This window comes from Erinaceus europaeus (genome assembly GCF_950295315.1).
Source record: "Erinaceus europaeus chromosome 6 unlocalized genomic scaffold, mEriEur2.1 SUPER_6_unloc_12, whole genome shotgun sequence".
NCBI lineage: Eukaryota > Metazoa > Chordata > Mammalia > Eulipotyphla > Erinaceidae > Erinaceus > Erinaceus europaeus.
In genome coordinates this window covers 740,003-762,158 of record NW_026647117.1, presented here as the reverse complement: position 1 = coordinate 762,158, position 22,156 = coordinate 740,003, and the positions used below count along the sequence as shown (strand labels likewise).

The following is a 22,156-nucleotide window of genomic DNA, read 5'->3' as shown; positions in this document are numbered from 1 at the left end:
TTTTTTTTTAAAAGAGGGGTACAACTCCACACAATTACCACCACCAGAACTCTGTATCCCATCCCCTCCCCTGATAGCTTTCTTGTTTTTTAACTCTGGGAGTATGGACCCAAGGTCATTGTGGGATGCAGAAGATGGAAGGTCTGGCTTCTGCAATTGCTTCCCCGCTGAACATGGGCGTTGACTGGTTGATCCATACTCCCAGCCTGTCTCTCCCTAGTCCTAGTGGGAAAGGGCTCTGGGGAAGCAGAGCTCCAGGACACATTGGTGGTGTTGTCTGTCCAGGGAAGTCTGGTCAGCATTATGCTAGCATCTGGAACCTGGTGGTTGAAAAGAGTTAACATACAAAGCCGAACAAATTGTTGACCAATCATGGACCTAAGCTGGAATAGTACAGATAAAGTGTTGAGGGGATTCTTAAGAAATTCTTTAATAATTTAGGCACAGGTGGTGGTGATCTCAGTTGAGCATGCACATAACCATGACTAAGAACCCAGGTTCAAGGCCCCAGTGCCTACCTGCTAGGGGGTGGAGTTAAGTTTGACAAGCAAGCAGAGCTGTACGTGTCTTTCTCTCTCTCCATTATCTCCCTTCCTTGTATGAATTGCCTTGTCCTATCAAATCAAAATTTAATTGTAAATACAAATTCCTTAAAGATAATCTAAGCGAAGTCAGGAGGTAGCACAGTGGGTTAAGTACACCAGCTCTCAAACTGCAGAGGGTTTCCTTCATAGGCAGTGAAGCAGGTCTGCAGGTGTCTATCTTTCTCTCCCCCTCTCTGTTTTCTCCTCCTCTCTCCATTTCTCTCTGTCCTATCCAACTACAAGGACATCAATAAGAACAATAATAACTACAACAATAAAATAACAAGGGCAACAAAAGGGAAAATAAATATTTTAAAAATTTAAAAATATTTTTATCTTTATTTATTGGATAGTAACAGCAGAAATCAAAAGGGAAAGGGGAAGTAAAGAGGGAGAAGAGAGAGAGAGAGAGAGACCTGCAGCACTGCTTCACCATTCACAAAGCTTTTCCTCTGCAGGTGTGGTGGGGACTCAAATCCAAAATAAATTTTAAGAATCTAACTCAACTCATTTTGTGTTGATGGTGTTAGGGTTTAGAGACAGACTTAATTTTGAATAAAATCTAGAGACAGGATGTAAAGTTCAAAATCTCAGAGCCAGAAAAAGAAATAGGGCTTTGCCCAGACCCATCCCTGCTACCTGCACGATGAGACTGGCTGAAAGAAGAACAAAGCAGTAGTAATATAATATACCTTTGGAATATATATCCCTTGGGATATAATATCCCTTTGGAATATATATCCCTTTGGAATATAACATTTTAAAAATAGGCCTACTAGCTCTCTTCAAAACAGAGACCCCAAATCTTCATCTGCAATATTCCAGCCTTTAGGTTCCTGATTGGTCAACAATTTGTTTGGCTTTATATGTCAACTCTTTTTTTAGCCACCAGGTTTCAGATGCTACCAAGATGCCTACTGGACTTCCCTGAACAGAAGACTCCACCAATGTGTCCTGGAGCCCCACTTCCCCAGAGCTCTGCCCCACTAGGGAAAGAGAAAGACAGACTGAGAGTATGGATCCACCTGTAAACAACCATGTTCAGCATGGAAGCAGTTACAGAAGCCAGACCTTCTACCTCTGCACACCATAATGTCCCTGAGTCCATACTCCCAGAGGGTTAAAGAATAGGAAAGCCATTGGGAAGGGATGGGATACTGAGTTCTGGTGGTGGGAATTATACCCCTCTTATCCTATGGCCTTGTCAATGTTTCCATTTTATAAATAAACCTTTAAAAAAGAATAGCATATATAGAGAGTTGTATGCAAAAAATCAGTGGAAGCTTCTTTAAAAGCAAAAAAATGGGGGCAGGTGGTGGTGCACCTGGTTAAGTGCATACATCATAGTGCACAAGGACCTGGGTTCAAGCCCCTGGCCCCCTACCTGCAGGGGGAAAACTTCACAAGTGGTGAAATATAGCTACAGGTGTCTGTATCTCTTTCCCTTTCTACATGCTCCTCCCTTATCAATTTCTCTTTCTATCTAATCAATCAGTCAATCCAGACATAGATAATTAAAAAAAAGAGGCATCACATGCAGAGAAACTCCCCTCTCCCTCTAAGCTGAGGGGAGACATTTGCAGAGTTTCTTCTGCCCTAAACAAAGTGCTGGGTGAAGATTTTGCCTCTTATTTTGTATTTCCTCTCACCTATAAAGGAATGCAAATGGGAGGGTGGGGTAGGTGGGGGTGCACTGGGTTTAGTGCACATAGTATAAAAGCACAGACCCATGCAAGGATCTTGGTTGGAGGCCCTGGCTCCTCACCTGCAGAGGGACACTTCACAAGCAGAGAAACAGGTCTCTATCCCTCTCTATATACACCCTCCCCTCTCAGTTTCTCTCTGTCTTAGCTAAAATTAATAAATAAATGAATCAATAAATATATGGCTGCCAGCACCAGTGGATTCATAGTGATGGCCCTGAAACCTGGTGATAAGCCCAAAAGCAAGTAAGAAAGAAAGAAAGAAAAATAAACAAAGAAAGAAAAGCCAAGAGAAAAAAGGGGGGAGTCAGGCAGTGGTATACTTGGTTAAACACACAACAATGCACAGGGACATGGATTCAAGCCCCTGGTCCTCACTGCAGGAGGAAAGCTTCAAAAGTGACTAAGCAGGGCTGCAAGTGTCTCTGTCTCTCCCTCCCTCTCTCTCCCCCTTCCATCACATCTCAAGTTCTGGCTGTCTCTATCCAATAAATAAAGATAGTTTAAAAAGAAAAGAAAATTAAAGAAAGGAAAAAGTTAAGCTACTAAAAACAGGCTTTCCAGAAGCAGTTTGTTTCCACTCATGTGCTCTGTAACAGGGGACCTCAAAAAAGAGCTTTCTTATTTCAAATGCCAATTTGATGTAGACTTCTGTCATGTAAATTAATTTTTCTATTATTATATTTATTTAATGGATAGAAACAGCCATAAATTCAGAGGGAAGGTAGGTGATAGGGAGAGAGACAGAGACACCTGCAACACGTGTTGGCTTCACCACTCAAAAAGTTTTCCCCTTGCAGATGGGGGCCAGGTGCTTGAACTTGGATCCTTGTGCACTGTAACATGTGTGCTCAACCAGGTGTACCACAATCAGGACACCAGGACTATTTAAAATAGTATCTTGCCAAAAAGCAGTTAGCAGTCACACTCCAACGAGACTGTTCTAGCATCAGGAAACACTTGTAAACACCCCACCCCCACACACACACATGCACAGACAGGCTCCAGGGGGCAGAGGAAGCCAGTCTGACCTGGGAGTGAAGTGGGCAGGGCATACATGTGGCCCTGGATCCTTCCACCTCAGTGGGCCCCCTCCCCTCCTCTTTCAACCTTCTGAGTTCAGATGACAGATTTACAAGCAAGATAAAGGGACCAAGCCAAGAAGGAAAGGAAGATAATAGAATATTAACAGCGGTTGGGCTGTAGCACAGTGGGTTAAGCACAGGTGGTGCAAAGCACAAGGATCAACCTAAGGATACCGGCTAGAGCCCCCAAATTTCATTCCTTAATAAACCAGGCCCCAAAATTTGATTCCTTAATAAATCAAAGATACAGTAAGCACATTCAGTAATATTACCTTAATATCATGGACTTCATATCCTACCCTGTGGTCAGTGACACTATTCTGGGTGAAATTGTAGGTCTGGATTCTTTCTGACTAGGTTCTTGTTCCAACCTGTGCAGAGATAGAAAGGAATTCACATTTTAATATAATTACTATCTTTACTACAATGGAAAAGGCACCAGAAATTCTTTTCTAAGGATTTCTATTTCTGAACGTCAGGCACATACAATTGACAAAGAGCAAGAGTGGAAGGAATTTAATTGTTTAAGACTCTTATTATCTCAGGTTTACTTATGGAGTAAGAGTGTTTCTTTTTCTTTTTTTTTTCTTCCTGAACTACAAATCCACTGCTCCTGCAGGCCATCACCCCCCCCGCCGCCTTTTGTTGTTCTTTTTGTTTATCATTGTTGCTGGATAGGACAGAGAAATTGAGGGTGGGGCGGAGACAATGAGTGGGAGAGAAAGACAGACACCTGCAGACCTGATTCACCACTTGTGAAGTGACATCCCTGCAGGTGGGGAGCTCAAACTGGGATCCCAACCCCTATCCTTGAGCTTTGTGCCATGTGTGCTTAACCTGCTCGCTGCACTACCACCCAGCACCCAATAGTGCTTCTTCACTAGTTCCAATTCCAATCAAAGCCAAATTATCAGTGGTACTGGGAGGAAGAGGTAGAGTGGATAAAGTATAGGATTCTCAGGCATGAGGTCCCAAGTTCAATTCCTGGTGCCACATATACCAGAGTAACGTGCAGATCCTCCCTGCTCCTCTATCTCTCATTAATGAATAAATAAGATCTTTAGAACAAAACAAAAGAAAAATATCTCTGAAGATGGGTAGGTTGCACCATGGAAGAAATTAGAGCTTCTAAATTTTAGGTCCTGAGTCCAATCCCAAGCACTGCATATGCTAGAGTGCTGCTTCTGGGCCCCTCTACCACCTTCTGTAATTCATGAAATTAAAGTAATTAAAAAACTATATTTTACCCTCATCAGTCCGTTCTCCAGCAAGTTTACTAATGTGTTAACTCAAATTTCTTCCTCAAGCTATTTCTATTCAGGATTTGTATCATAACTGTCTAAAGAGAAAATTGGTTTAAAGGTCATTTTTATGAAATTTTTTATGGAAATTAAGATACTTCCAAGTTTTAAAATGAAATATATTATTACAAAAATTTATTACAAATCCCTATGGGTTCAGAAATAAATATCTCTGCCAAAACCATACTGCAAAGTGCAAGGACCAGCGGAAGGATCCTGGTTCTGGCCCCAGCTCCCCGGACCTGCAGGAAAGGTACTTCACAAGCAGTGAAGCAGGTCTGCAGGTATCTGTCTTTCTCTCCCCCTCTGTCTTCCCCTGCTATCTCCATTTCTCTCTGTCCTATCCAACAACAACAACATCAATAACTACAACAATGTTAAACAAGGGCAACTAAAAAGGGAAAATAAATTAATTCATTTAAAAACACCATACTGTAATATTCTCTACTGATAGAGTCTAAGGTCGAGGGTCAGGAAAGGGTTTTCCCCCCACTTCATTTTTCTCTATTTCCTAGATTTTGAATTACATATGTATGTAGTTTTATTCAAATGTATAAGTTCTACTAAAGTGTATGTATCATTTAAATAAGCAAAGTATGTATACTCTTGTTCTCTTCAGATTGTATAAATCTTTTGCCTCTTAAGTAAGCAAAGTATCATATTATTTTAAATTATAAAAAAGTAAAGGCTGCCGTGAGTCGGGCTGTAGCGCAGCAGGTTAAGCGCAGGTGGCGCAAAGCACAAGGACCGGCATAAGGATCCCGGTTCGAACCCCGCCTCCCCACCTGCAGGGGAGTCGCTTCACAGGCGGTGAAGCAGATCTGCAGGTGTCTATCTCTCCTCCTCTCTGTCTTCCCCTCTTCTCTCCATTTCTCTCTGTCCTATCCAACAATGACAACAACAATAATAACTACAACAATAAAACAACAATGGCAACAAAAGGGAATAAATAAATAAAATAAATATAAAAAATAAAAATAAAGGCTGCCACTGTCTGGGAGGTTGTGCAGTGGATAAAGCTTTGGGGTTCTTAGGTGTGAGGTCTCAAGATTGATCTCCGGCATCAGATGTGTCAGAGTGATGCTGCGGTTCTCCTTCTTCCTCTCCCCTATCTCTCTCATTAATAAATAAATCTTTACAAACAAAAGTAAAACCTGAATGGGGTTGAAAGAGAATTTTGGAGTTGGAAGCCCAAAATAGCCATGTTTTTGAGTTATTTGCAGTAAACCTTGTAGCATTTTAGGAAAAGTGGGCTGCATAACAGTAAGCATTATAATAACTGTCACAAGTCACTTTGATTTAGATATCTTAGTTTTCCCTACTTTTGGCCTTTCCACTTTCCCTACGCTTGTTTTAGCCTGCAGTAGTGTAAGTGACAGTGCAAATAATATATTTATCCCTTGCCTGTGATGGTCTCAGATTGCAGAGGAGCATCAGTAGGTAGACTTGAAGATAGGAATTTGCATTTAAAAACCACTACTTCTTAGCAAACCCCTTCTGGCACAGACACAGAGAGCCTAAACATTCAAGTTATTTCTTATTCACAGCGGAGTATATTTTCTATATGTCCTGAGATTTTCACTTGGTCAAGAATAATGAAAAAACATTTTTAATATAAAGAAACCTTTTAAAAAGTTTTTTTTTTCTTTTTGCTTGGTAAGAAAGAAAGAAATGGAGATGGAAAGGGGAGATAGAGTGGAAAAAGAAAGTGAGACACATTAAGATACTGTTTCACTGCTTGTGAAGCTTCCACCTGCAAGTGGGGATCAGGGGCTTGAACCTTGGTCCTCTCACACTATAACATGTGCACTCACAAAGTGACCTTTAAAAAAAGATGAATATATTGATGTATTTTAGTACGCCAGAGTTTCATACTTACACCAGAGTTTCATACTTACATAATTCTACTGTTGTCAACAGTTGTTTTCTCCTTTTAAATTTAAAAATGAAAAAATGGGGTCCAGGAGGTGGTGTAACCAGTGGAGTAAACATGTTACAATGCACAAGGACTAAGGTTCAAGCCCAAGATACAACCAGCTGAGGAGAAGCTTCACAAGTGGTGAGGTAGCACTGCAGGTGTCTCTCTTTGTCTCCCCTTCTAGATCTTCTGTTCCCTCTCAATTTCTATCCAGGAAATAATAAATGAATAAAATATACAGGGGACCAGCAGTGGTGCATCTGGTTAAGCACACAAATTACAGTGCATAAGGAACCAGGTTCAAGCCCTTGGTCCTAAGCTGCAGGGGGTAGGGGAAGCTTCACAAGTGGTAAAGCAAGGCTGTATGTAGGTGGTTCTCTGTCTCTCTCCTGTTCTATCTCCCCCTCCCCTCCATATTTCTCTGTCTCTGTCCAATAATAAATAAATATATTAACATTTATAAATTACAATTGACTTTAAAATTTTTTTTAAATGAAATAGAAAAAGTGGGAGAAAGAGCATGTGAGAAACATCACAGTACCTGCCATCATGCCTGGTGCTCCCATGTTGTGTTAGGGCTCAACACCAGGTCTGCAAGCATGGTGATGTGATGTGCACTCTACTGGGGGAGCAAGCTCTGGACCCCTTCGTTTATTTATCTTTATGGATAGAGCACCACTCAGAACTTCTGTATGCTGGGGATCAATCTTGGGGCCTTATGCATGTGCAGTATGCAATTTACCAATAAGCTACCTCTCAGTTCAATGCTTATGATTTTGAGATAGAGACCTAAGCATAGATCTACCATCCACTGAACTTGGCTGTGTCTGTGTTACTGTTCAGTGGTGTCTGTGTTACTGTTCAGTGGTGCCAGGAATCAATCCGAGGGACTCCCATATGTAAGGCATGTGCAGAATGACTCTTCGAACAGTTGTTAAGTGATTCTACTAAATAAATTTTATCTGCAGTGTCCTGACAGGTGGTTCAGTGAATAAGACATTGGACTCTCAAGCATGAAGTTCTGAGTTTAATCTCTGGCATTCCATAGGTCACATTGATATTCTAGTTCTTCCCTCACACCTTCTCATTAATAAATAAATCATTTTTTTCCTTTCCATTTTGTTGCACTTGTTGTTTTATCATTATTATGGTAATTATTATTGTTATTGATGTCATTGTGGATAGGACAGACAGAAATCGAGAGAGGAGGGGAAGATAGAGGGTGAGTTAAAGATAAGACATCTACAAACCTGATTCACCACTTATGAAGAGACAACCTGCAGGTGGGGATCCAGGAACACAACCCAGGTTCCTTGCACCAATCCTTGAGATTTGCATCACCTGCACTCAACCTCCTGCACTACCACCTGACCCCCACCTTTCTTTTTTTCTTTTATTTATTTTCTTTTATTTTATTTCTTTTATTTTTATTTATTATTTCTTTTATTTACCTGCATTCTTCTGGTATTTTGCTGTCGACACGTCTTTCTCTATAATCTTCTGGTAAAGCCTATCTCGAAGCACATGCAGAGCAATTTCTTTGTTTTTTTATCTGGGAGCGTCCTTGCTGGCATTCAACTACAAGCCCTGGAAAATTACCAAGACCAAAGACAGATGGGAGTTCCCACAAGGCAAACTAAAACAGAACTAAGATATTTAAGACAAGCAAACATGAATCAGGAAATTACTACAAAAGGTTAAGAACATTTTAGATTTAACAGGCTTTAGAAATGATACCTAAGGGAGCCAGAAGGTAGCACAGTGGGCTAAGCCCACATGGCACAAAGAGCAAGGACCGTTTAGGATCCTGGTTCAAGCCCCCTGCTCCCCACCTGCAGTGGAGTCACTTCACAGGTAGTAAAGCAGGTCTGCAGGTGTCTCTCTGTCTCTATTCCTCTCTATCTCCCCCTTCTCTCTCAATTTCTCTTTGTCGCTATCCAATAACAACAAAAAAAAAGAAATAAAGAAAAGAAATGATACATAGATTGCTATATGGAAAACTGGAAATTGTTCTGCAAATACAAACTATTGTATTTAATGTGGAATGTAAAACATTAATTCCCCAATAAAGAAATTAAAAATAAAAAGAGAGAAAGAAAGGAAGAAATGATACCTAGCTTAAGATGTAATAACTGTTGACTCACCTGTAAAGAAGGAAGCTTCACAGGCGGTTAAGCAGTGCTGTTGGTGTCTTTCTCTCTACCTCCCCCTATGATCTCAGTTTCTCTGTCTTTATTCAATAAACAAGTAAAGTAAAATAAATCTTGAAAAAATACTTGTAAATGGTTGCTCTGATACTGATATCTTGAGGTGTTTCCTATATGAAGGCTGAATGTAGCAACACCTATTGATGAGGATGATTCTTTCTCCATGTTCTGCCTCCCAATCCCACCCCAGCACATTCATTTACTTTGAAAGATCAACATACAGCAGGGTATTGTGACCCAAATGTAGATACACACGTTGTCTGTCTCAAGGAGAACTAAGTCAGCTTGACCCACTTCAATCATCAATACAGAGATGTTGAAAATAACATGTTTATATAGAGAGACCAATGCAAAGAAGCTACCCAGTGTCTTAAAAAAGTTATAGTGACTGTTCTTTCCTTTGCCTTGGTTCTAAATTTGTTGAATTTGGATTTTAAATGGGCCTGGCCTACTGTTGAGTCCAGTTACACGCCTAAATCTAGGCGCAGGTTGTCTGTTTCTTAAAAAGAAAACATAGCATAGCATGTGGCTGGGGGTCTGATCCTCCACACTGCAAGTGAAAACACAGGCAGGCAATGGGCGGGACTCCGTGCATAGAGGAGCAGTGCTTTGCATGTCTCCCTCTCTTAAAGGATACAGAATGGAGACTGGCAGGGAGGCCTCTCAGCTGTCCCATGCAGGTGCAAGGTTCTGGGTGGGATTGATCCCCAGGCACAATATTTGAGAAAAAAATTTTAAAAGACTTTGTATTATTTAAAATATGTACAGTTAAGAGAACAATATTACCATGATTTTATTCAAAAAAGCCAATCTGCAGTCCTGGAGGCTGGCAGAGTGGTTGGAGTTTTGGACTCAAGCATGAGGTCCTGAATTCTACCTCCAGCATCACATGTTCCAGACTGATGCTATAGTGTTTTTCCTCTCTCTCTCTCTCTCTCTCTCTCTCTCTCTCTCTCTCTCCTCCCTTTCTCCCTCACTGATTAATAAATCTTTTAAAAGAGCTTCAGCATATGTAGAACCAGAGTTCAGACAGACCTGGGATCCCACACATACAAATCCAGATCTCTTGCCACTGAACCGCCTCCCAGGTTGCATTAACTGGCTCTTTAAAAGGTTATAATTATTTATATGTGTGTACATATATTTTATAATCCTTTTTTTGAAAAAATATGGTATGCCTCATGAATCTGTGTGTAATCCTTGAGCAGGGGCCATGCTAATCTTCTATGTATCATGCCAATTTTAGTATATGTACTACCGAAGCTAGGACTATATTATAATCTTATTTTAAAAGTGTGAAGAGATGGAGACAGTTGGAGTCAGGCAGTGGCACAGCAGGTTAAGCGCACATGGCACAAAGCTCATGGACCAGAGGAAAGATCGCGGTTCTAGCCCCTGGCTCCCCACCTGCCCGGGAGTCCCTTCACAGGTGGTGAAGCAGGTCTGCAGGTGTCTGTCTTTCTCTCCCCCTCTATGTCTTCCCCTCTTCTCTCCATTTCTCTCTGTCCTATCCAACAACAACGACATTAATCACCACACAATGTTAAGCAACAAGGGCAACAAAATGGAAAAATAAATAAAAATAAAAAAGAGTGGAAAAGAATAGACAAGAAAAAAAAAAGAAAGGGAGACAATGAGACCTTGGTGACAACAACAACAACAAAAATAAAATAACCTATTTATACTTTAGAATTGCAGAATGGCTAGGGCAATGGCTCTGTACGAACTAAGTCCTGAATTCAATCCCCAGATTTGCATGTGCCATATTCATGCTCTGCTTCTCTTTTTTGTATTAATAAATAACATTTTTCCTTTTTTTAATTTCCTTTTTTTAATTTCATTTTTTTTTAAAAACCGCGGTTCCTGCCCGGTTCCTACCCGGCTCCAAGATCGGCTGCTCCCTGGCTCTGTGGGGCTCCTAGTGCAGCTCCCACCTGCCAGCATCCTGGCTGCCCCATTGTGTGAGTAGGAAGACTGCAGTCTCCCCAGGACTGTCCCCACAGACACAAGAACCCCAGGCGACCCCTGCCCACCCCCCACCACACAAGGAGCCCTGCCAGGCCCAGGCCACCGGGACAAGGGGGGTTGGGGGTGGGTGTTGGCAGTACCCTCCAGGACCAGCAGGTTGCAAAGTGCCAGACCTTCAGCCCAGACCCAATCCACAGCCCGGGCCCAGGGCTCAACAAGGGTTGGAGCCAGCTGGCTTGGGGCACCCCTCTGAAATGCATGTCTCTTCTGAGAGAGACAGAGGCAGAGAAAACACTCCAGTTCTAGTAGTGCGAGGAGACCCCCAACCTGGACCCGCACCCCGTGCCCCAGCCTCCTTCACCCTAATTTGGGAGCTTGGCTCGCCATGTTTCCCCAGACCAAACTCGAAGTTCAGGATTCCAAACAGCCGTCCCCCGAGGACCTCGTCGTGGGCCACACCGAGAGGAAGGACAGCGGGTGCACATTTCTGGTGGGCGGACACACGGAAAGTTTTCTGGACCTGGCTGCCCCTGAAGCCAGGTCGGTGGGTTCCGGGGTCCCCGTCCCCTCCTGCCAGGGCGTTTGGGGTGGGTGGGAGGCGCACTGCCTGGACTCCAGCTGCACTGGCGGGTCCTCACCCTCGGGGCACTTGGAGCCACCAGCACTGACACGCTGGGTAAGGCCCAGGGACCTAGGACCCCACTCCCGGCAGGAAGGAAAGGGAAGGCCGGCTGCCCAGACTCTCAGGCGGGGTCCCTACGCTCGCGCTCACGGAAGCCAAAAGCAGCACGATCTGGGGGCGCACAGCCACCCTTCCAGGGTGTCCCTGCCAGGGGTGCAGGGTCTGGGGGCTCGCGGACACCTCCCCTGGGTGCGCCCCTGCCGGGGGTGCACATGGCTCCATCTCGGGGAGCGCCCTGCTGAAGGCCGCTGGGTGCTGGAGGTTTGGGGGGGTGCGCAGCCACCTCTAAGGGGTGGGCCTGTCCCGGGGTACTGGGTCCGGGGGTGCTGGCCCCTCTGCGGCTGTACCCCGACTTCGCCCCTCACCCCACCCAGCAACTTCCCAGATGGGCACAACAACCCAGCCTTCAAGGGCACAGGAACCAGGGGCCACTTACTTGCAATTGGAGGAATCTCACTAGACGGGCTCCAGCACTATGGACCTGGCCACTGGCTGCTGTCTGGCACAGCACCTTGGGGAGTCCCCAGCAGTACTTCCACACGGGGACTCCGCACAGTTCTTGCTGGGCGCTCAGGGTGCAGGGCCGAGGCCCCAGCACTGGGGCCTATGGGTGCGACACAACGCGGCATGGCTCAATGCTGCCTGGGGGTGATGCGATGCTATGCTACTCAATGTGACAGGGGGCGACAGGGTCTCAGGGCGCGGACCTCAGGGCTCCATGGTGCTGCTGTGGATGCAGCTGGGACAAAGGGAAGAAGAGAAGAATGGAAGACAGGGTGAGAGAAAGATAGACACCTGCAGACCTGCTTCACTGCCTATCTTTCTCTCCCCCTCTGTCTTCCCCTCCTCTCTCCATTTTTCTCTGTCCTATCCAACTACAAGGACATCAATAACAACAATAATTACTACAACAATAAAACAACAAGGGTAACAAAAGGGAAATAAATATTTTAAAAATTAAAAAATAAATATATTTTTATTATCTTTGTTTATTGGATAGTAACAGAAGAAATCAAAAAGGAAATGGGAAGTAAAGAGGGAGAAGAGAATGAAAGAGAGAGAGAGAGAGAGAAACCTGCAGCACTGCTTCACCATTCACAAAGGTTTTCCTCTGCAGGTGTGATGGGGACTCAAATCCAAAATAAATTTTAAGAATCTAACTCAATTCATTTTGTGTTGATGGTGTTAGGGTTTAGAGACAGACTTAAGTTTGAATAAAATCTAGAGACAGGATGTAAAGTTCAAAATCTCAGAGCCAGAAAAAGAAATAGGGCTTTGCCCAGACCCATCCCTGCTACCTGCACGATGAGACTGCGTGAGAGGAGGACAAAGCAGTAGGAATATAATATCCCTTTGAAATATATATCCCTTGGAATATAATATACCTTTGGGATATATATCCCTTTGGAATACAACTAAAATAGGCCTACCAAGGAGGTGACTATAACTTAATTTGGGTTAAAAATAGAGTAGAAAAAAAAGGAAAAAAAATTTTTTTCTTTTAAATTATTATTCCCAAAGCGAACCTCCTCCCCCTCACCCCCCCATAACCAATCCCGGGGGACCACCTCCTAGCAGGCTCCTCTGCTGAGCTTCTTTCTTTACCAAGATTCCTGTCCCACCAGGGAGTACCATTCATTCTAAGTCTATTCCCTTCTGAAACCTCTGGCCTTTTTTCTTTCTAAGTATCCACCCCTCCCCCACATAGATAATTAAATAATAAAAAATAAACAAATAAAAAACTCTTTCCTTTAACTGCTCTTTTATTACTGTTCTTTTTCTTGTTTTTTCTTTTCTCTCTCTCTCTCTCTTTTTTTGTGGCTTCCAAAGCCACAGACCCCATCCCCTACATCACCAAACAGTGTGCTTTCACTGAATTCACTGATACATGTTTGGGAATTATTTTTGGGATGAAATCTGACTCAGAGTGGACTCTCACTATGAGTATCTCTGATCAACTTCCCTTCCTCCTTTTGCTACCCCTAGAATATACAGTGGATAATAGATTTGTATAATTGTCTATCCCAGCTATCCTTGTCTAGTCCTGAGGTTTTTTTAATTATTATTTTTCTTCTTCTTTCTTAACAATCAGCTACCTCTGCTCACGAGGTTTGAGGTAATCTGGGACAGGGTGTTATTTTTACCCTGCTCTATTTTATTATTAATATTATGTAAAGGCATATATCTTCCCCCCCTTTAGGTTGATCAGAATTAACTCTTAGGGTATCTTTCATTGCTAGGGTAATGGGCATCTTATCTATTGTGGGAGGAACTTGTCTCATTACTCCTACCTCCTCTACAGACTCTCGCCTTCCTCCTCCTAGCTAATTAAAAAACTTAAATTAAAAATAAAGTAATAAAAAAAACTTTCCTTTCACTGCTCTTTAATTACAGCTCTTTTTTATCTTTTCTCTTTTTTCTCTCTTGTTTCTTTTTTTATCTTGTCATACACTTCTTCCTTCCTTCTTCTTTGCCGTTATGAATTTGTGAATTATTTTGGGGAAGAAATCTGACTCAGAGTGGACTCTCTATGTGTCTATCTCTGCTCTAGTTCCCTTTCCCCTCTTGTTACCCCTAGAATATACAGTGGATAGTAGATTTGCATAACTGTCTATTCTTGCTATCCTTTTTTTTTTTTTACTCTTTCTTCTTCACTGGGATTTGGTTACTATTTTTTCACAGACTGGAGATATTGTTTGGCTAACTGGTAGTGATTAAACTGCTTCAATACTTGCTACAGTTGCTATTGTAATTCCTGAGGTTGGTGAGTGCAATTGTCATAAAGGTATTTAGTACAGTGTTAATTGTACTGAAGACACAACAAAAGAGGAATAACAGAGCATAAAAAAAGAAATACATTAAAAATGGGTAGATCAAAAACAAATAAAACTGCTACTCCAATGAATGAAGACAAGAGCCCAGAAGAAACTACAAATCAGCCAGAAGTTACCATAGATAAGAAAAGGATACAAGCAATAATAAACTTATTAATGACAGAAATGAAAACAACTTTGGAGGAAAGGAATGGCACTATTCGGAAAACAAGTTGAGACCCCCAAGGAAAATACTGATTATCTTGAGGCAATTAGAGAACTGAAACCTCAAATAGCTCTAATGAAGAAAAAAGCTGAGGCAAGGGAAAGCAGGCTAACAGAAGCAGAAAACAGAATTAGTCAGACAGAGGATAAGTTAGAGAAAATTAAGAAAGAGGTGAAATAGCTCAAAAAGAGACTGAGAGACACTGGAAACAACAACAGAGACATATGGGATGATCTCAAAAGAAGTAACATTCGTTTAATTGGCGTGCCAGAGGAAGAAAGAGGGGAAGGGGAAGCAAACATTCTAGAGGAAATAATAGAAGAAAACTTCCCAGACCTGAATAACAGAAAGGACATCGAGATTCAAGAGGCCCAGAGAGTTCCAAACAGATACAACCCAGACCTGAAGACACTAAGACACATCATAGTCACTATGAGAATAAGTAAGGATAAACAAAGGATCCTAAAGGCTGCAAGAGAGAAACAAAAAGTCACATACAGGGGAAATGCCATAAGATTATCTGCAGACTTCTCCAATCAAACTCTAAAAGCCAGAAGAGAATGGCAAGATATCTATCGAGCCCTGAGTGAAAAAGGGTTTCAACCAAGGATAATATATCCTGCTAGACTTTCATTCAAACTAGATGGAGGGATCAAAACCTTCTTAGACAAACAACAGTTAAAGGAGGCAACCATCACCAAGCCGGCCCTGAAAGAGGTTCTAAAAGACCTCTTATAAACAAGAACATCACTATAAATACTTGCAATATATCAGAGCAAACAAAAATTTTTATTTGAACAATGGCACTACAATACATTAAATCCATAATATCAATAAATGTCAATGGTTTAAACTCACCCATCAAAAGGCACAGAGTGGGGGATGGATCAGAAAGCATAACCCAACCATATGCTGCTAGCAAGAATCACATCTGTCACAACAAGATAAACACAGACTTAAAGTGAAAGGATGGAAAACTATCATACAGGCTAATGGACACAAAAAAGGGCAGGAACTGCCATTCTCATCTCAGACACTATAGATTTTAGGTTAAAAAAAGTAACAAAAGATAGGCAAGGACATTACATAATGATTAGAGGATCAATCAGCCAAGAAGACATAACAATTATTAACATCTATGTACCCAGTGAGGGGCCATCTAAATATGTCAAGCGCTTACTGAAAGAATTTCAATAATACATCAATAATAATACAGTAATAGTGGGAAACTTCAATACACCACTCTCACACTTAGACAGATCAACAAAGCAGAGAACCAACAAAGATACAAGAGAATTGAATGAAGAGATAGACAGACTAGACCTCTTGGACATTTTCAGAGTCCTTCACCCAAAAAAACTGGCATACACCTTCTTTTCAAATCCACATAATACATACTCAAGGATAGACCACATATTAGGCCACAAAGACAGGATCAATAAATTCAAGAGCATCAAAATCATGCCACGTATCTTTCAGACCACAGTGGAGTAAAACTAACATTTAACAACAAACCGAAGATTATTAAAAGTCACAGAAGTTGGAAACTAAACAGCATTCTACTTAAAACTTTCAGGAAACAGTACCCATACTTCTTAAGCTTTTCCATAAGATTGAAGAAACAGGTATACTCCCTTCCACCTTCTATGAAGCCAACATCACCCTGATACCAAAAGCTGATAGGGACAGAACAAAAAAGGAAAACTACAGACCAATATCTCTGATGAACATAGATGCCAAAATATTAAACAAGATCTTTGCTAAGATTTGCTAATGAGCTGAACTTGGATGGGAAAGGATGGGAAATTGAAAACCATAGTAAATATTAAAAAGAAATGTTTCTGAGTGGAGCCAGACATGTTCATTCCTACTAAAACCTGGTTTAAAAATGACAAGCTGAGAGCGGACCCCAGAGAGCCCTGAGCAGCCCCAGCGCCACCACCTCCTAGTTACCATCACACCCTGGGAGGAGCTGTAGCTGCAGCAGCTGGCCCCAGTCACCATCATGGCAACCATGAGCAGAGTGGTCTAGACCCAGCAGCCACAGGCCACCCCCGCCCTCAGCACCACCGACACCAAGCCTGGTGCCACGGGTAGTGGCACAGGGAGCGGCTGCCCAGGCAGCCTCATATCGGTGGCGCCTGCTGGCAGGGACAAAAAGATCAAGGCAATGAAGGTTATGGGAACAGTAAAATGGTCAATGTAAGGAGCAGATATGGTTTCAACAATAGGAATGAGCTGAAGACCTTAAGTGCTTGCTTTTTGCCCCTTGACCAGATAACCAGAACTATCTGCATTATCTATGCAGCAAGGGGGTTTTTATTATTTTTACCTAAAGATGTCTCTTTTTGGTAATGTCAAACATGTTTTTTTTTAAAAAAAAAAAAAAAGGCCTGGTTTTTCTCAATACACCTTTAAAGGTTTTTAAATTGTTTCATATCTGGTCAAGTTGAGATTTTTAAGAACCTCATTTTGAATTTGTAATAAAAGTTTACAACTTGATTTTTTTCAAAAAAAAAAGGCAACAAGCTGCAAGCATCTGTTAATAAAGGTCTTAAATAAAAAAAAAATGACAAGCCATCTTCTGTTTCCCAAGGAGAAGACTGCAAAAGAGACCTTGGTTTTACATTTTTACTAAATTTGCCATATAAACATTTAATTATTTATAGTTGAATTAATTTAAAAATCTACTTTAATCTTAAATATGCTAAGTATAGAAACTGAAAATCATGTATTAATAATCACACTATGGATCCCAAAGTATGTGTTTTCACATTTATTGAAAATATTTTATTAAAGATGTCCAGAGGGGAGTCAGCACCATAGCAGTCTAGCAAAAACCAAACAATGCATACATAACATTCCTGACTTCCATTGATGCTACGAAACAATAGCAATTAAAAAGTTATAGCACTGTAACAAAACCAATTTATAGACCAACAAAACAAAATTGAAATTCCATAAATAAACCCCTATGTGTGTACTAATAAAGGACTAAAACCTTTTCAGTGGGGGAAAAGAAGGCCTCTTCAATAGCTGATACTGGGTAGTCAATTGCAGAAAAATGAATCTGCACCAGCCTTTAACACCATATGCCAAATTAACTCAAAATGGACCAAAGACCTTGTTGTTAGAACTGAGACTAAAAAATATAGAGAAGAAAACATTGGTGAAACACATCCACAATTTAACATCAGGCTCTATATGGAGACTCATCACACTATGGGTAAGCAAAACTAAAATAAGGTTAAATTACTGGGACTATATCAAATTTAACAGCTTCTTCACATTAAAAGAAAACTTCACACACACATACACACACACACACACACACACACACAAAGGTAACCCGGAAATTGGGAGAAGATACCTGGATGTCACAAAACTGACAAGAGACTGATCACAAATGACAATAAATCAATCATATGACTCAACAATAACAACAAAACAATTAAACCCATTATTAAATCACTAATAAAAATAGGAAAAAAAGCAATGTTCCTCCCTCACCAATTGTATAGAGAACATGTTTTCTTTAGTATTTTTGTTAAGCTAGCTAAGCTAAACTCTTTTCTAAATATACTACAGAATGAATGTGGAGCTTCAGAAAGTTACTAAGAAGGTAGCTAGCAGATAGTGTGCTTCTGTGTTTTTATAGATTTTTTTCTCTTGCTTTCTTTAAATTAGTGATTTAATAATGATTAAGAAGATTGTGGGATAAGAGGAGTACAATCCCATACAATTCCAGTCACCAGAGTTCCCTATACACTCCCCTCCACTGGAAGGTTCCCTAATCCTTATCCCTCTGGGAGAATGGACAAAAAATTTCTTCTTTTTGCCTCCAGGCTTATAGCTGGGGCTTGGTGCCTGCACTACAGTCCACTGCTCCTGGAGGTCATTATTTCCCATTCTTTTGTCCTAGTTGTTACTGCTGTGGTTATTGTTGCCATTGCTATTGCTGTTGGATAGGACAGAGAGAAACAGAGAGGACAGGAAGACAGAGACTGAAAAGGAGAGCAACACCTACAGTCCTGCTTCACCACTTGTGAAGTGACCCCCCCACAGGTGGGGATCCAGGGGTTCCAACCAGGATCCTTAGGCCAGTCTTTGCGCCTTGTGCTGTGTACACATAATCCACTGCACTACCGCCAGGCCCTGAATTTGCTTTATATTTCTATAAATCTTATATATATACACACATATATGTATAACACTTGTTAATTATTTACAAGATGCCTTCAAATTCTTCTATTAAATTTTTATTTATTCATTTATCCTTTTGTTGCCCTTGTTGTTTCAAGTTCTTAATAATAACTGACCCTATTATTAATATTCTCAAATGTGTACAAAGAGAGGAAAGGCTACGTAACTAAGAAAGACTACTATCCTCAGTCCAGAAACATTTTTTTCATTCTGGGACTATATCACTTCACATCTAGACCATCCCCAAACAGCAGTGTTGTTTCCTCTGATGTCTGCACATTGGCTTCCATATAGTGTCTACAAGGATATGTACACTGAATTGTTACTGTTTACCTGTTTGCTACAGATTTAAAGATTCTTTTAACTTCTTTTTTAAAAATATTTATTCCCTTTTGTTGCCCTTGTTTTATTGTTGTAGTTACCATTGTTGTTGTTATTGTTGCCCTTGTTGCATAGGACAGAGAAATAGAGAGAGGAGGGAAAGACAGAGAGGGGAGAGAAAGATAGACACCTGCAGACCTATTTCACAGCCCGTGAAGCAACTCCACTGTAGGTGGGGAGTTGGGGGCTCAAACCGGGATCCTTAGGCCAGTCCTTGTGCTTTGTGCCATGTGTGCTAAACCCACTGGGCTACCGCCCAACTCCAAGATATTTTAAATGTGCTTTTTAAAAATATATATGTTTTTTATTTTCCCTTTTTTGCCCTGGTTCATTTTTATTGTTGCAGTTATTACTGTAATTATTGATGTCGTCATTGTTAAAAAGGACAGAGAGAAATGGACAGAGGAGGGGAAGACAGCGGGGGTGGGGATAAAGATAGACAGCTGCAGACCTGCTGCACCATCTGTGAAGGACTCCCCTGCAGGAGGGGAACCTGGGGCTCGAACAGGGATCCTTAGGCCGGTCCTTGTGCTTAGTGCCACCTGCGTTTAACCTGCTGCACTACCGCCCAGCTCCTCCAGATTCTTTTAACTTTTTTCTCTCAACATCATTGTTTATTTATTTATTTATTTTTTACGTTCTGTGTTTTGTTTTCCTCACCAGGGTTATTTCTGGGTATTGGTGCCTGCACAAGGAATCTATCATATTTTACATATTAATTTGCTTTTGTTACAAAAGGCTTGGTTATAAAATCCTGCGCCTGGTAGCGCCTCGATTAGCAACCACCCCTAAGAAAGCCTGGCGCGCTAGCTGGCACTTGGAGAGCAGGGCATCAGCCACCCCCTGTTGGCGCACACATTCCCCCCACCCCAGCAGCTGCAGCCGAGGCCACCCTACACCAGTGACCCCACACCTGCAATGTGCTGCCACCGCCACCACCACCACCGCCACCGCCACCACCACCGCGGCTGCCCCTCCGGCGCCAGAACCCGAGTCCCAGTCAGCATGTAGCCCTCTTGCTGGTCAGCCCCTCCATGGGTCTCCCGGCTACTGGGCTCACAGGGCCGAGGAGGGACCGTCGCACCTCCGCGGCACCCCACTAGGCGCCCTCCGTGTGTTAGGGTCCGGTAATCCACAGAAATTACCAAGAGACCAGAGCGATGTAAAATCAACAGAGTCTTTATTAGCTGGCGCCAGGGACGAACACCCTGAGCCACCACGCAGTGGTGGTCAGAAATGCTTGACCCCCTCTATAGTTTCTATTGAGATTATATAGGGTTTAGGGCAGGGGGGCTACGTGACAAGCATCGTGTTAGTTTAGTTAAAAAAAAGTGTTCCCAAGCCATAGCAGGAGGAAGCAGGTGGGTAGGGGTTGCGACTTTTGGTTATCTTCCCTTCTGCCTGGTCAGCAGGATGTTGCAGGTTGGGGAGTTGCCTTTCTTAAGCAGGACATGCTGCGGTGGGTAGGAAGCTAAGTCATCAAGCAGACGCTGTGCTGTGCTCCTACTCATTTGTGAACCTTCAGATCCTACCAGTATGGCACACATCTGACTGACTGATCCAATGAGCCTTAGAATACAGGTGGCTTTACACTACTGAGAAAATATTAATAAGCCTATGAATACCTATTTGGCACATACCAGTCACCAGAGTTTTGATGTACCTTTCTAAGTCAGAATCTACAGAAAGTCTAAGAGTTGAGTGAAATCAACTTCAGTGTCAGCAAGAGCAGCTCTGCCAATTACATGAACACAATCTGTAATTAGCTAGTGGTCACATTTCTTCAGTGTCTGATTGGTTAAAAACATATCTCGTGCTGCAATTTCAACTGTTAATTTGAATGATAGTGATAATAGCTGTATCACAAGATTAAAGTCAGGACCACCTTACTGACTGGACAGTGGCAATCATAATGAAAACCATACTTTAATATTAGTTAAAGAGTAAAGGCCAGGCCAGGCGGTGCTTCACCAGGTTAAGCGCACATAGTACAAAGTGCAAGGACCTGCACAAGATTCCCAGTTCAAGCCCCTGGCTCCCCTCCTGCAGGGGGGGGTCACTGCACTTCACAATCAGCTAGTCTGCAGGTGTCTATCTTTCTCTCTTCCTCTCTATCTCCCCCTGCTCTCTCAATTTCTCTCTGTCCTGTCTAATAACAGAAAAAATGCCTGCAGGAGCAGTGGATCCATGGTGCAGGCACTGAGCCCCAGCAACAACACTGGAGGCAAAAAAAAAGTAAGAGACAAACGAAACATAAATGCAAATAGTATATAAATACACGTATTAATAATCTCCAGGGATGAGTTTTAAATTGAAAATGTATTTTAAGATGAGACATTGTATATTCCTAAAATTACCACTCATTGTAAAAACAGCATGTAAGCATACCCATATACTTGCAAGGAAGACCTTAAAACTAGAAAATAGAGAGCTAGGCGGTAGCAGTGCAGTGGGTTAAGCACACATGGTATGAAACGCAAGGACCTGCGTAAGGACCCCAGTTCAAGCCCCCAGCTCCCCACTTATAGGGGAGTTGCTTCACAGTCAGGGAAGTAGGTCTTCAGGTATCTGTCTTTCTCTCCCCCTATATTCCCCTCCTTTCTTGATTTCTCTCTGTCCTGTGCAGCAGCAACAACAATAGCAATGGCAACAATAAAAATACCAACAACAAGGGCATCAACAAAGGCAGCAAAAATGGGGGAAATGGTTTCCAGAAGCAGTGGATTCATAGCGCAGGCACCGAGCCCCAGCAATAACCCTGGATATATATATCCACATATATTCAAGGTGGGAGAAATAGACAATTTTAGGATGCAGGAAAGATTTGGGAGCAATCCAAAGATGTCATCGTGGGCAGAGAAAGAAATCTTGTTGTGTAAGCTCTCTAGAAAGAGTATCTCATTCATACTGGCACAAGGAAGCCTCTCAAAACCAGACTCACAGTAACACCTGAGGCAGCATTCCTTTATTAATTATCTGAGTGCTGAAGACAAGGCAGTTCAAGTCAGAAAGCAGCAGATACATAGACTCCGGTTTCCTAAATAACCTGTAGGTGAAATCACTGGGGCTCCCGGGGGTGGGGGGT

At 42.1% G+C, this 22,156-nt stretch overlaps 1 non-coding gene across 1 annotated transcript; it reads right to left on the bottom strand.

Annotated features, from left to right (window-relative positions):
- Positions 1-9,961: 9,961 nt before the first annotated feature.
- Positions 9,962-10,068, bottom strand: LOC132536130 (U6 spliceosomal RNA). Its single transcript, XR_009547801.1, has one exon. It is a non-coding gene; the product is annotated as a U6 spliceosomal RNA (small nuclear RNA).
- Positions 10,069-22,156: the final 12,088 nt, after the last annotated feature.